Here is a 16732-nt window from a genome sequence, read left to right as displayed (position 1 = left end):
GTAAGAGCTTACCGCCAATGACATGCCCATGTTAAAATAAGGCCTTCTTCAAGCGAAAGGGTAAGCGATTCTCATCGCCTAGCTCGTTTCCACTCTCGTTTCTGTGGTAATCGTGTTTTTTGCTGGCTCCATCCCTCGCAAAAAGTTTTTTTTCTTTCTGAACAGAAAATTTTCAAAGAGCAATAAAAATATTTATGTTCGGATAGCCCGCTAATCAAGCAATTTGCCAAGCTTTTTCAATTAAGGCAATAATTGAGCTCGATTTACCATACAAAATTTCAATTCTTATTTGCCCGATTAGTGCTTAATTGAGTGTAAATTGAATGAAAATGCTGCGTATGTTTAATTTAAACTTTGAGGTACATTTATTGAACAAATAGAAATCAGCAGTTTCTGGTCCTCTTTTACAGCTGATATTCCATCAGTAATGGAAAATTTAATTTTTAAATTGTACCTAATTTGCGGAAAAGCTTTACCTAAAAGTGTACAAATGTACTTAAAAAGTAAATATGTATGTATTTTTATATGAACATATATATTAAAAGAAGTAATTTTTAAGCAAAAAACATAACCGACTTAAATTCGGATACACAAATTTAGGAGTACCGTTAATTTCTTCATGATCCAATGTCGGATCTAAACAAATTTAGTATGAGACCACCTCGGAGACACTATCTAGGTTAACGTGGTCTAAAGTTATGCGGTAACATACATAAAAAAAAATATTACGACGAATTGATAACCTTCTCCTTTTTTTGAAGTCGGTTAAAAAATGAGAGGATAGCCTTTCCCTTCGATACCATATCAATTTCTGGACTCACATTAAACAAATTTGGCTAGGAAAAGAATCTCTTCATGCAGTTCGAGACAAAACTATGTTTTCGAAAAGATCGTTTTAAAAAGAAATATTCTCTGTCTATATGGCGCAAGTAACTACAGTTACGTTAATTTTACCACCCTTTTGTATCATTTGTATGCCCCTTCAAAAGTGAGGAAGGCTATTGGACAAGTTACTCCACCAGAAAATGCGTTGAGATGTGCATAAAAATAAGAATTGATTTCCTGAAAAAGTTATTTTACTACGTTCCATATGTAGCTAAAATGGTGTGTTTGTACCGAATGTACTTTCATTTAGTTTGAAACGTACCATTGTACCAACTTTTCCGCTAATCGAGCAGATGACTACACGGTCAAAAATTTGGGTTTAATTTTTAAACCGCGCTGGGACTACTGCCTTTTTTAAACTTTTATAGTCTACTTTTTAAACCAGTCAATAGTTTTACGCAATTTTTAATATATTCTGGTTTAAATTTTAGCCCAAAAAGTTCGTGGCTTAAAAATCAAATCAAAATGTTTTAATTCTAGTTTCTAGGTTTCAAATATAGAAACTTTGGTTTAAAATCTAAACCGAAATAGAATATGTTTGCACAGCGAATTGTGGTGTTGATTCAAACTCAACATATGAAAGCACATTTACATGCGTGGCTGTAGCTGAGTGTGCAAAGATGCTTGATACAATTGGTTGCTACCAAGGCTGTCCGGGTTCAATCCCAACCAGACGGAGCATGAAATATAAGATTGTTTTTTTTTTTTTATTCTTAATTATGAAAATGTTTGGGTTTAACATTTAAACCGAATTGTTTAAATTCTAAACCCAACAAATGTGCTCTCTTTTTTATAAACTTGGAAGGTTTGTATTTGAAACTGAATTTAGTTTGGTCATATATGTAGTCCAAAAAGTTTAAAATTAAAACCGAAATTTTTAACCGTGTATGTTTGAACACCAAAAAGCGGTAGCGCAATAAAGAAGTTAATTGACTCAATTCAATGTCTGAACTTAAAATCAAGCCATAATGGCTTTATTTTCATCTCCAGTTGGAAATAAGGCCGTATCGAAATTATGGTTTTATTTCCAATCGCAAAGAGAAATAAAGCCATTATGGCCTTATAGCTTATGGTATTACTAAATTTAAAAAATATGCCGGATTTTCACTGGGCAATAAAGGATACAAATTTAATGACAAATTTGGTCATTAAAAACATCCGTAAATACTTTAATAAAAATGGTGATTTTTTGTGATTTCAATGCCTAAGGGAAGTCCGACATTATGTAGTTTATTTGGTAATAAATTAACAGTTTATTAGGTTTACATAGATATTAAACATCTATCCTTTATAAAAAAAGTTTATTTATCATAAAATTATCGAAACTTTCTGATATAAGACCTTGGTTCGAACCGCCTATGTGGAAATACATTCTTTTTGAGGCAAAGAGCCACAAGCGCAATACTTTACCTGTATGACTCGATTGGGGTTTCAAAGGAATCTTGGCGTTCGTTTGCCGCACTTTCGATAATGTCTCGGTAATTATTGTAACTCATTATGATATCCTTAATATCCTCTGCATTATTTAAAGCACGTTTAATGGACTCCTCTTTGCCAACAAAAATAATTGGTTTATCATCATAAATTCCCGATTCCAAAATTGTACGATCCATTTCATCTATGTCGATTTGTTTGTAGATTGTTGGTCCGGATTTTATTTTAAGATAAGCCGGTGCAACGTTCTCTAACACATTTGCAACGATTGTTTTATTCTTCACCAGTTTCTCTTCTTTATGGCGCTTTTCTATTATTTGAGCTTGTGTTTTTGCAATGAACTCTTGCAATTTCTTCGCTCTCAGTCGTTTCACCCGCGATTTTCGCTCATTGGCTGATATGTCGGTAACTAGAAGAAAAAACTATTTGAAATCGAAATCTTTAAACAATACAGCTTTACATATACGTATGTACATTAGGTTGGCTCGGGCAAACGGCAATAAGGCCAATTTGTGTTATTTCTCAATTCAGGTGAAGGTATTTATCATTTATCTGGTATTTTCTTATCAAAAATTGACTTTGAAATGTAGATGCTAAAGATTATTAGTTAAAAAAAAATGTGAGTACCGGGTCGCAAGGTCTTGAAATCAGACGCATGTTTTATAGAATTTTATGTAGTTTTCGAATATATAATTGGATTTTTCGCACGACTTTGCAAATATATGTCATTTTCGATTTTCTTAATTTTATATTTTAAGCTTCTTTTTGCGTGATTTCGCGAAAAGAATTTTTCGAAGAATGGAAAAATCACACACTTTTTAAGTAAAACCTTTATTTTCTCAGTGGAAAGCAAGAAACACAAATTAACCAAAATTCCATCACATCTAATGATGACCCACATTTTTTGCGAGTTTTACTATAGACCTTATCGTGATCCAATCTTCCTCATACTTTATATGTAAGGTTTTCTAATAAAAGAGAGAGTACAAACTAAATTTTATCGAAATCGGATGAAATTAAATTTTTCCGCCCACAAGAGTGGAGGGGGTGGCACTATCCCATCTTAACCAAATTTTATAATTCCCTATTCTTAAGTAAAATTATAAAAAATGTTTCAGCGAAATCGGGGGAGGTTAAATATTATTTCCACCTGCCTCCATATAGCTGAAACACTGTGCGGCGGTGTATGTTCGCGCCACCCCGCACCGCGTTCGGCGCAACGCTCGTGACCCCCGCCCCTTCCCTCCTTTCCCAATTATGCCTTGATGGCATTACAACGTTTTCAAGAAAATATTAATAATAAAGTGACAATAGTTCACTGCTGAAACTGCTGCATAATGTCAAGGAAATCGGATATTTTTCGGAATATTATCATGAAGAAAATATCGGATAGTTATGTTAAGAAACAATAAAATCAGTTCATTTGTTGTAAATATCTTTTTCTTATAAATTTGTTTTTCATTTTTGGTATATGGGGATATTACTCATCTTTAATTCCTTTTTAATACTGCCATTTTAATATTTATTAAAATCTGGGTAATTTTGATAACAAATTTGACGTCTTGTTGTAGGTCATTTACCATTTTATTTTTATTTGAATAATGTAATTTTAATTTGTTCCTTTGTTGTAAATATTGTTTTAATTAGGGCTGTGCGATTAATTGATTATTCAAAAATTTAATTAATCATAAAGTAAATAACTCAATTATTCGATTAATTGGAAATTATGATTACTCAAAAGTTCAATTACTCGAGTAACCAAGATTTTGATTAACCGAAAACAAAAATATATGAGTAATTTGATTTATGATTAATCAACATTATGAGTAAAATGAGTAATCAAGATTTCAAAGTACTGTTTACATATAAAGCAGTTGAAGTTCCTTGATACTTTGAAAACAACGTTTCTGTTTCCAAAAATAATTTTTTCATGTACAGAATGTAAAAAAGAAAATAAGCATTTTCCAAAGCAAACTCACTTAACGAGCAAAATTAATTTTTTTGAGTAATCATATATCAAGTAACTCGATTAATCATCGTTTTGAGTAATCAAAATCTTAATTAATCGAGTAATTGATTAACCGGAAAACTGATTAACCACCTTGGTCGAGTAATCAAATAATTGCACAGCCCTAGTTTTAATATTTCTAAACGGAAAATTTCAAAAGGCACATAAAACCATTATGGCTTTATTTCCATATCCAGTTGGAATTAAGACCATATCGAAAAGCACCCTGAAATTGTGCATATGGAAACTGTGCAAACCAAATAATGCATATGAATATACGCAATTAAATACGGACGCTGCACAAAAGTTGAAGATATCGAAAATACTGTGAAAGAAGGGGGGGTTGGCAATGGAATCGAGTTAAATAAAATCGTCTTGATAGCAACTGTTGGAGCCAGGAGCCTGGCCCGAATAACATCGATTCTTCAAATAAACCACGAAATTCTAACATTTCTGCATAATTCATCAAAAAGTAGTTGAAGTCATCAACTTGGTGATTAAATACGATTGTTAACAGCACTCTATCGTCTCCAGTTTAAATAATTCCTTGAATAAATATTCTGAACTAGATCTGCACAATAAACGACGGCTTTCTAAAGGAAATATATTGAAAAGTTTTCAGTTTCAACTTCATCATCACCAACTTTAGATATCATAACGGAACTAAATGACCTAAAACGAAAACTGCAAGGAAAAGGAAATCTAGAAGGGAATTTAATTGTGTCTTATTTAATTGAATTTTCCTCACGGTTACGGACGCGACGAATTTCAAACAAAAATAAAATTGTACATTCGATTTGTCGGGGGCGAATGTCGTTTCTCCTCTGTGCCAACTGACGCCAATTGGAAACGCCAAGTGAAGCCAAGTCCTTCTCCACCTGATCTTTCCATCGCAGTGGAGGCCTCCCTCTTCCTCTGCTACCACCAGCGGGTTCCGAGTTGAATACTTTCAGAGCTGGAGCGTCGGTGTCCATTCGAATGACATGGCCAAGTCAGCGGAGCCGCTGTATTTTAATTCGCTACACTATGTCCATGTCGTTGTAAAGCTCATACAGCTCATCGTTCCATCGTCTGCGGTACTCGCCATCGCCAACGCGTAAAGGCCCGTAAATCTTCCGCAAAATCTTTCTCTCAAACACTCCAAGAGCCGCCTCATCGGAAGTTGTCATTGTTCATGCTACTGCGCCATATACCAGCACGGGCATGATGAGTGACTTATAGAGCGTGGTTTCGTACGTCGAGGGAGGACTTTACTCCTGAATTGCCTACTCAGTCCAAAGTAGCACTTGTTGGCAAGAGTGATTCTACGTTGGATTTCAATGCTGACATTATTATCGGTGTTAATGCTGGTTCCCAAGTAAACGAAATTCTCTACTTTCTCGAAATTGTAACTGTCAACAGTGACGTGGGTGCCAAGGCGCGAATGTGCTGACTGTTTGTTTGATGACAGGAGATACTTCGTCTTGTCCTCGTTTACCACCAGACCCATGCGCTTTGCTTCCCTATCCAACTTGGAAAAGGCAGAACAGACTTCGCGGTTTTTGGTACCGATGATGTCGATGTCATCGGCATAAGCCAGCAATTGCACGCTCTTGTAGTAAATTGTTCCTGAGCGGTTTAGCTCTTATTATCTTCTCAAAGATCAGATTAAAGAAGTCACATTAAAGGGAGTCGCCCTGTCTGAAACCCCGTTTTGTGGCGAACGGCTCGGAGAGGTCTTTCCCAATTCTGACGGAGCTGGCGGTATTGCTCAACGTCATTTTACACAGCCGTATGAGTTTGGAGGGGATGCCAAATTCAGACATAGCGGCGTATAGGCAACTCCTTTTAGTGCTGTCAAACGCGGCTTTAAAGTCGACAAATAGGTGGTGAATGTCGATCCTTTTCTCCCGGCTCTTTTCCAAGATTTGGCGCATTGTGCATACCTGGTCTATGATGGATTTGCCAGGTCTAAAGCCACACTGATAAGGCCCAACCAGTTCATTGACGGTGGGATTCAGTATTTCACACAATACGCTCGATAAGACCTTGTAACCTATGCTTAGAAGGCTGATCCCGCGGTAGTTGGCGCGAATGGCGGGGTCACCTTTCTTGTGGATTGGGCAGAGCACACTTAAATTCCAGTCGTCGGCCATGCGTTCATCTGACCATATTCTGCACAAGAGTTGATGCATGCACCTTATCAACTCCTCGCCGCCGTACTTGAATAGTTCAGCTGGCAGGCTGTCAGCTCCAGCAGCTTTGTTGTTTTTCAGCCTCGTTATTGCTATACGTACCTCGTCATAGTCAGGCGGTGGAACGCCGTCATCATCGACTGCGGGCTCGGGTTCTTCTTCTCCACAACTTTCCGTGCTGCTACCATTAAGTAGGGCGGAAAAGTGTTCCCTCCATAATTTAAGTACGCTCTGGACATCAGTTACTAGGTCGCCATTATTGTTCTTACAGGAGTACGCCCCGGTCTTGAAACCTTCCGTAAGTCGCCTAACTCTCTGGTAAAATTTTCGAGCATTCTTCCTGTCGACCAGCATTTCAAGCTCTTCGCACTCACGTATTTCGGTCTCTCTCTTCTTATTGCGGCAAATACGTCTCGCTTCCCTCTTCAGATCCCTATAGCGGTCCCACATAGCGCGCGTTGCGCCCGATCGCAGCGTGGCCCTGTAGGCGACATCTTTTTTCTGTGCAGCCTCCTGACACTCCTCATCGTACCAGTTGTTCTTTCGGGCCCGCTGGAATCTGCCTACTAGTTATAACAATAAATAAGGTTTTAGGTAACGGACGCGACAATAGGATATACGTATAGCGAAATAAAAAAAAAAAACGAAAGTCGAGGTTGCTTCGCTCTTTTTACATCCAGAGTGTAAAGGTTGCTTTTAGTAGAAAAATTCGAAATTACAACAACTACATGTATAACTTTTAGTACTCTAAATACAAATATGTTAATATTACTAGCCAAAAGGATTAGAAAGCAAGTAAGAAAGTCTAAGTTCGGGCGCACCCGAACATTAAATACCCGAAAACTACCGCTACATGGTAAGCAGGGGTGGTTTTACCCCTATTTTAAACATCTTCAACAGCAAGCAGGTTCAGTTAGACATAATGAGATAAACTTATATAATCATATGTGGGCGGTATCACGCCCATTCTCCAAAATTCCAAATAATGTTACTTATTTTCAAAGGATTGTTGTTAGTATCAATTTTGAGTAAATTAGCGACCTTACATTTCAAAATATCGAAGTTTCAAGCATATCTAAAATTTACAGTTATATGAAAAGTGGCCGTAATTTCAATCCCATTTCAATAATTTTCAACATTTTGCTATTATGTGCCAAGCACAATAACGGTACGAATTGGTCGACCGGTTACCGAGATACATATATGTGGTCATAAGTGGGCTGTGCCACGCCCATTTTCCAAAATTTTATCATAAACGTATTTCTTGATAAAGAATTATTACAAGCTCAATTTTGAATAAATTAACTTTAGTATGGGGCGGTTACCAGGATATACACGGGGCTACGCCCGTTTTCCAAAAATTTGTATTATTCTTATTATTCTAAAAATTATTGTAAATATCAATTTTTAGTGAATAATCTTCAGTAGGTACTAAAATATCGCAGTTCTCGTATTTTTGAAAACTATCGTTATATGGGAGGTAGGCGTGGTGATTGTACGATTTTGCGCATTTTCAATACCATCCCGCCCGAAAGAAGTACATGTGCCAAGTTTCGTTAAGATATCTCAATTTTTACTCGAGTTATCGTGTGCACAAACGGACGGACGGACAGCCAGTCACCGCTTAATCGATTTCTCTTTTCATTCTGATCATTTATGTATACATTTGTCTATATCTATCTCGATTCGTTTTGCCTGTTACAAACAACCGTTATGTGAACAAAGTTACAACACCCTTGTGCACAAGTGCGCTCGGGTATAACAATATATTTTTTAAAGGTATATATGTATTTTAGCCACGGTTGCCAACCGCCCCGTTTTCGGCGGGACTGTCCCGGATTTACGAGATATGTCCCGGTCCCGGTACAATGCCTACCGGGACGCAAAATGTCCCTGTTTTTGGCAAGAAAACAAATTAGACATCTCGTTGTAAAAGATTTAGAACTCTTTAAATATTTACATTTCACCTATTCTATTTACTAATCGACACTATACGCCGTATAGTAAAAGCAAAATTTGGGTAAAACGTCTCCACAACACAAACAAAAATAACATAAACAAAAATTACATAAACAAAACTAACATACAAAAATAACACAAACAATAGTAACACAAACAAAAATGTCGCACTTATAAATATCATACACATAAATAACACAATTAAATAATAGCACGGAACCAACAACTTAGTGATGGTTATAATCCCTAAGTGCAGCCGAAGGCCGCCTACGCAGAAAGGTGTTCTTTGCAAAAGGTGCCCAGCCCTTTTTCTTCGCAAAACAGAAATAGAATTCTACTTTGTGAGGGTTATAGTCCCTAAGTGCGGCCGAAGACCGCCTACGCAGAAAGGTGTTCTTGCAAAAGAGAAGAGAATTTTACTTAGTGAGGGTTATAATCCCTAAACGTGGCCGAAGGCCGCCTATGCAGAAAGGTGTTCTCTGCAAAAGGTTTTCAGCCCCTTTACTTCGCAAAACAGAAAGAGAATTCTACTTAATGAGGGTTATAATACCTAAATGCGGCCGAAGGACGCTTACGCAGAAAGGTGTTCAATGCAAAAGGTGTTCTATGCAAAAGGTGTTCAGCACCCTTTCTTCGCAAAACAAAAGAGAATTCTACTTAGTGAGGGTTATAGTCTCTAAACACAGCCGAAGGCGTTCTCTGCAAAAGTTGTTCAGCCCATTTTCTTCGCAAATAAAGTGGCAGCACTCGTTTTCCTCCATCTTATTTGTATTAATTTTACGAGAATGGTGTACCCAAGTAATGTTGGATCAGCATATGGCTGGAAGATCGATTGCATCGAAGAAGAGTAAAACTTATCGAGATCTAGATACTAGACTAGAAAATCTTGTGGCAAGGTATGATTCCGGGGGTGATCTACTGCAGTATTTAAGCTGTTGCATATAATCTTTCTTCATAAGTAAATGTTGTTTAGCGTAATAGATGAAGTAAATGCAATGTAATAAAATAAAGTTCTAAGCATATTAATATTCCGTGTTATTATTGTGTTGTTTATGTGTATGATATTTATGAGTGTGATATTTTTGTTTGTGTTACTCTTGTTTGTGTTATTTTTGTTTATGTTCTCTTTGCTTTTGGTGTGGAGACATGGAACCCAAAATTTGTAATTGTGTCCTGGTTAAAATGAGTGAAGTACAAAGTACCTATGTTCAATATTATTTACTTTTTTTATTGAAGAAACTACCTGCAAAGAAATGTAAACAGATCTGCACGATTTTTGTTATACTAAAAACCCAACTTGCATGCACATTTATTGAATTTTTCTGAGTTTGGTACGAAGTCAAAAGATTTTTTGTTGTAGTATGAAAAATATTTTTATAAAACATGTGCGGAAATTTTAAAGTAAAATATGTTGCCTACATTGTGAAAAATTCCCTGTGCCAATAATTTAGTGCGGCACACAGTGGTCGGATAAGATATGTTTTACGCGAAAAATTAGAAGGGCTGTTACGATTATAATAGTATAGTGCAGTATCATAGTATTTTTGTTACGCTAAATCCGAATATGTCATACAAGTTGACAGCTGTCAAATCAACTGCTAATGTCTCTAAAAATAAGAAAATCTTTTTGACAATACCACTCTTTAGGCTTTTAGGCACGTAAGTCACGAATTTTATGTCAAATGAAAAGTTTGATTGTCGACAGCTGTCAAATTGTGTAACGACAGCAGATCGGTTTCTCACGGACATTTTTTTGAAATATAAACTTTATTTACATAAATAGTATTTCATATAAATAGCCTTTTATCACACAAGTATTATTACAAAAGCTTGGCCAAACGCCTAGCAAGGGCTGAAGGCACTATTATTATTTTAACAAATTTCAGATATACATACTTATGTATCTATTACAAGTATAAAAAAGAATTGGTATCAATATTTATTCAACGTATGTAATATTAAAATGACATTAGCTCGTATTTTTGTTTAAAAATAAAATTTTGTCGAGGTTTTCACCAAGCAGTCGTGTACGTCTTTCTTCCAGAATTCTGCCTGACACAGAAAAAAACTCTTTCACTAGTTGCTGAGCAAGCTGGTATGTTTAAAATTTGCCTTGAAAGACTTCTAAGAAGAGGCAAATCTTTAGCTTTCTCTTAAAATTTTAAAACATCGTCACAACTTTTGTTTTTCGATTTTTTCAAATAAACCTGTATTTCGGTATTAATTTCTTCAAAAACTGTTTCTGCAGATCCATTTGTCGCATCTTTGAGTTCGTCAAAAGTTGCACGGGTTTTGCCCTTTTCGAGGTAGAAGGAATGTCATCATCCAGAATTTGGGAATCGTGCTGAGGGCGAGCGCTCTTTTCTTCAAGTGCAGTCTACCTAAGTAAGAGTAGAATAGATGTGAAAATAGTAGCACTTTTCAGCTGTTCATCGGCGCCCTGATTCGATTTTGTTGCCAGCACAAAAATAGATCAGGATTTACTCTGTTAGGCGTTAGGAAAATGAATTCAACGCAATGGCTTTGAAAAAGTCACCCGGTACTATCCCTGTTGCAACACATACTTGAGTCACACTGACATGCAATTTCTTTAAAGTTTGCGCCTAACTGTACGCAAACCGAAAAACTGCAGATGTGCAAATGAATATTACAGAATGCCTCCAATTTCAAAGGAAAAAGAATAAATGTTGCCACTCTAGTGAAAGTTAAACAGTAAGTTTACGAATTCATTTTAGATTAAAATACAAATAAGTACATACTTACATATGTGAAAATGACGTGATTGACGAAAATCTAACTCACGCACACTCACGCACGCGAAAATTTCAGGCACGCACGATCACGGATATTACGTGATTTTTCACTGGAAGCCACTCACGCTCACGTAGAAAAGCACGACTTTTGCCCATCTCTACTTTCCACTCATAACCGTATGGAAAGTCCAAAGTCAAAATAGCGGGTGCAATGCAACATGTTGGATGTCGTGATTTGGCTGGAGCGATCTTGCTATTGGCTGAACTGTGCGCGTGTGGATGTAGGTGAGCGTAAACAAAAGGATAATTGAAGAATCACCGTAACAAAACAAAGGCTGAGAAAAATATTTAAATAGCTAGCAGAAGCCTGAAGCGAGATTCTTTGGTGAAAGTCAATATCGAGAGCCGGAGCTGCGCTAACGCGAATAGTTTTTACCCGTCCACACTGATTAGTCAAAGTTTTATTAGAAATTAAACACAAAAAATTTAAACAAAAAGAGGAACATTTATAAAGTGCTAAAGTGTTACTAAATTCGTGTCGCGCTAAAAAAAAAAATCATTGTGGGCACTAAGCGCCACCAGCGACGAAAAAAGACGCTAACACGTTCAGGAACAAACGGCCATAAACCCCAGAAAAGGAAAAAGGGGCCAAATCACACACATCCGCACCTCAGGACCAGCAGCCGAAACCATAGCAATCGAGCCTGATCTCAAAGAAGAAGGCCACAACGTCCAGCCAAAAGCGAGCCAAATACACAATTGCACTCCAGTACCGCCCACATCCACAGTCAAACTCACCCGATTATAAGCCATATCACCAGCACCGGCGTTTCACTCCGATCATCAACAGCAACAGCGCACTGAAGTACAAGCCACCTACACATTTGGTTTTCTTAAGGTTATTTATTAAGAATAATTTTTGTTTGAAATTCTTTGTTTTTTTTTTCTTAATTGCTATCTCACCTTATTTTTGATACGGCACTTATTTTTGATTCTTGAATGTTATCTTTTTACTTCACCACACCTTTAAACGTTGCTTATTTTTTATTTGCTATTTTTCTTGGATTAATATTATTTCACCCTATTTTGCTTTACACCGTTTTAGCGTTAGTTTTTGAGTTATGCTTTTGCGTTATCATAATTATGTTATGCACTGCGTTCCGTTTTCACTTTAATTATTTGGAGTAAAAAAAAAATAATAACAGTTAACTTTGCTTTAGTAATATTGTATTATCTTATAATTTTTAGTTTCGAGCTTTTTTATTGAATTCAATTGAATTTTTAATTTATGATTTAGGATTTGCTAGCTTCTTTTGTATTTTCTTGTGTCAGAATGACCCCCTTATTCTAGAACCCGAATTTTCGTAATTCGTAATTCGTAGCTACGCTACGAAAAACGAAAAATCCACATGCTGCAACCCTTGCGGAAACATGTGCAGCATTGCCAGCTATCAGTTATTTTTCGAAGATAGCTGAATGAAGGAAAACAAAGTGGAAAAGAAATAAAAAAAAACTCATCATGTGTTTGTTTATTGTAAAATTGGTTAATTTTACAATATTTTGAGGAAAATTATGGGTTCTGATGCATTTGCAATTATAGCAGCAGAGTAAGCGGGCAATGGATTCACAAAAGTATGCGGAGCTGTCGGGCATAGTCACCATGGGCGGATCTATGTCAGCTTCTGGTTGAATTGTTGAACCACAAGCCAGAAGTCCTCCTATGCCTGAAGCTCTGGTTCTCAATCCAGTTAATGCAATAACAGCTTCTTCCAAGCCATTGAAAACATGCACTTTGTTAGGTCCACCACCTGTTGCGCTTGCTTCTGCCTTCGGCCGCGCTTAGGGATTATAACCCTTACTAAGTAGAATCCTCCTTTCTGTGTTGCGGGGAAGAGGGGCTTCCGAATGTCAAAGGTATACAACATTTCTCGTGCATATCACTCCGGCTACGCCGTCCACAGTAGTTTTGCGCAGAACCCACGTCGAAATTTGCAAAAAAGTACATAGTGCAAACCGAGTTTATTAATAAGCTAGTGGTAGGAAATTTTAAACATTTATCTTAAATAAAATGTGAATCCTTTAATTACACGTGTATGTTAAAGTTTTTGGATTGGGGTTATGCGTTTGGACACAACAACCGAAAATCATTGTACAAATAACTAAACCGGACCCAAGTATCTCGATAAGGGGCAACAAAGATTTTATTTTGGCCGTTTATATAAAGCAGTGAATAAAAATATACGTATATGCGAAAGGCAAATTTATCTGTTTAAATGAACACCACCAATATTTCTTGTAAACACACATCGATTTACATCTTTTATTTCGCCTCCGACACAGAATGTTTTTCGTACAAAATTACGCAAAAAAGCTGACTCGTTCGTTTTCAGGCATGCCATTGTTACGAATTTCGAAGGTTCGAAAATACGATTCGGATTATAGCATACTATTTTTACGATTCGTATCAAAATCCGAATACGAAAGAGTTGCAGAATAGGGGTGTAAGTCTTTTGTTCACCCGCGCCGGTATTAGTTACATCGATACATGCTATTTCGAGTGCATTCGCGACATTTAATAAGATCAAACTGAAAGGGAGAGTGAAGCAGGTGGCATACGTACCCACCAAAGTGGCCCACTACACCACCTGTTTCTTTGTTTTGCTCTCCTTTACAGTGCATGTACACATGTATGTTTGTTCTTTTCTCCACACTTTCCAGGTAGTCTGCATGCTGGCGCTAGCATCGTTGGACATACGTACATACACCTACTGACGTGTTGAAAACGAGCACGACAATCTTTCGTGATAAAGCTAGTAATTAGACGGGATAGATTGTTCATAAGTGACCAAAGTGTGTGAAATAAACTCAGAGTTCGGTCGCGGACTAACACCAAGCGTTTCTGCGTCATCCAGCTCAGCTATTTTTCGTTTTTTATACCAGCAAAAAGTGAGCAAGCTGGAAAAAGGTGAGATAATAGAGCGAAGAAGGCGCGAAAATCTCACTAAATCAGCTGATGGCTAGTGAGCTAGTTCGGCTAAATAGTAACCGGCAAAGACACAAACCAACTGGCTGGTGAATAAGGACTCCTCCACCCCGGTGTGGTGAAATGCGAGCCAACCGCAATACCGAGGTGAGTCAGTCAGCAAAGAGTAAAGGCATGCAGTCAACAACGGAGGAAAGCGTAGGTTTATCAGATGCTAACGCGCACCAATCGCCCTTTAAACAGAGCAACAAAACGATGAGATCACCGGAGCGCACGCGCACTCCCCACGCGCAACGATCGGCTACTGATAGCACCGGAGTATCAGAATTTATCGCAAAGGCTGGTGAAACGAGCCAAGCGAGCGGCGCAGTCTCGCCCATAGGGCAGAGAGATAGTGCGAGCATATCGTGTACTAACAAGCTTAATGAACTTGGCGGCAGTCTGAGTGCCGTAAAAGACAAGGTGGAAGAACTAGCGAGAATGATGGAATCGCAAAGACACGTCAACCAACAAATGAGAAACGTGGTCTCTTCAATCTCTGAACTGGTAAAACGGATGGGTGCGGAAAACGCAAAGACCGAAATTGCAATGACGACCAATCCGAATAGGGCATACGAGTCAAAGGCAACCCAAACCAGCGTAATAAAGGTCACAGCCAATAGGGATAAGGGGAAACGCCCACGCCCTGCGAATGATGCTAACCCAGCAGTAATTAATACACCTCCGCCAGTGGCGAAGTGTACGCAAATCTTGTCACCCCGCAACCTAGAGGTCCGGTCAGTAGATAGAGAAAAAGACTCGACAACAGGCGGTGATAACGATTCAAAATGGGAGCAGGTGCAAAACAGGAAGAAAAAAGCAGTGGATGTACCTGAACTCATAGAGAAAGAAGGAGTGGAAACCCATATCGCAGCTAAAGGATCCTACAGTGCGGTGCTAAAAAAAAAAAGTTAAGGCCAAACCAGATGCATTTGTGGTCAAAAATAAAGGGACGGGATCGTATGCCGAAATTCTAAAAAAAATTAAGGCTGATCCGAACTTATGGGAACTGGGAGAAAAGGTTAAACGCATTCGTAAAACCAAAAGCGGAGAAATGCTTCTCGAACTCGGATCGAGAGGGGAGGCTAACAATGCAAAATACCGAGACATGGTTGGTAAGGTCCTGGGTACCGCCGCCGAAGTGAAAATAGTCACACACGAAGTAATGCTTGAATGTAAAGATCTCGACGAGATTACGACGCCACAAGATATTATAAAGGCCCTATCGGATCTCCTCGATATGCTTATGCTAGATGTGTCGGCGGTCAAAAATATGCGCAAAGCGTACGGCAATACGCAAACGGCTATAGTCAGCCTACCGGTTACCGCGGCGAATTCCCTCCTGGCTAAGGGCAAAATTGAAATCGGCTGGGTAGTGTGTCGACTGCGGAAGCTAGTTCAGCCTACCAGGTGCTTCCGGTGCTTGGGCTTCGGACACGTAGCAAAGGACTGCAAGAATAGCGATCGTTACTCGTTATGCAGAAGATGCGATGGAGAAAATCACAAGGCGAAGGACTGCTTGAAGGAAGCAACATGCTTATTATGTAAGCAGGCGAAAGAAGATTACGTTGATCATATAACCGGAAGTAGCAGGTGCCCAGCGTACAAACATAACATAAATAAATTAACATAAATCACTGCGAAGCTGCCTACGAGCTCTTGAAACAGACGGTGGTAGAAATGGACGCGGACGTGGCTATTATCTCGGAACCATATAAAGTGCCATTCTCATCAACATGGGCTTCGGACAGCGCACAGCGCACATCAATCTGGGCCTGCGGCAGTCATCCCTTCCAAAATGTGTACTCTTCGGATGTAAACATAGGCTTTGTGTGGGCAAAAATTAGAGGCATTAACGTCTGTAGCTGTTACGCTCCCCCAAGTTGGACGCAAGCTGAGTTCCAGGACCTCCTGGACGGTATCGTCAGCACAGCGACTGGCAGGCACCCAATGATTATTGCGGGTGATTTCAACGCATGGGCTACTGAGTGGGGAAGTAAAAAAAACAAACAAAAGGGGCGTAGCACTCCTTGAAACCCTCGCCATATTGGACTTAGTACTTCTTAACCAAGGAAGCAGCAGCACATTTCGTAAGGAGCATAAGAGTTCAAATGTTGATATCACTTTTAGCAGCAATTCCCTAGCAAGGCGAGCAAAATGGCGTGTTAGCGAGCACTATACTCAAAGTGACCACCAAGCCATCATTATCGACATGGAAGAGAAGGAAAGCGCGAGATTCGCCGCATCAAGTCCAAAGTATGTAGGCTGGAACGCGTCGACACTTGACGAGAAACTGTTTAAGCTCGTATACAATGAATATGCTGGCATGGTAAAGGAAAACTCTTCCTCTCTAAAGGCAGCGGAGGATCTTGCGTCAGCTATACGAAAATCCTGCGACGCAGCTATGACTAGAAAAAGCGCTGGGTTCAAGCGCAAACCTCTTTACTGGTGGAATGAAATCATCAAAGATCTCAGGGCGAAATGCCTGCGCGCTAGG

Source organism: Rhagoletis pomonella, unplaced genomic scaffold, assembly GCF_013731165.1.
Source record: "Rhagoletis pomonella isolate Grant_MI unplaced genomic scaffold, Rhpom_1.0 Rhpom_scaffold_00017, whole genome shotgun sequence".
In the NCBI taxonomy this organism is placed as follows: domain Eukaryota; kingdom Metazoa; phylum Arthropoda; class Insecta; order Diptera; family Tephritidae; genus Rhagoletis; species Rhagoletis pomonella.
This window is presented reverse-complemented; position numbering follows the sequence as displayed.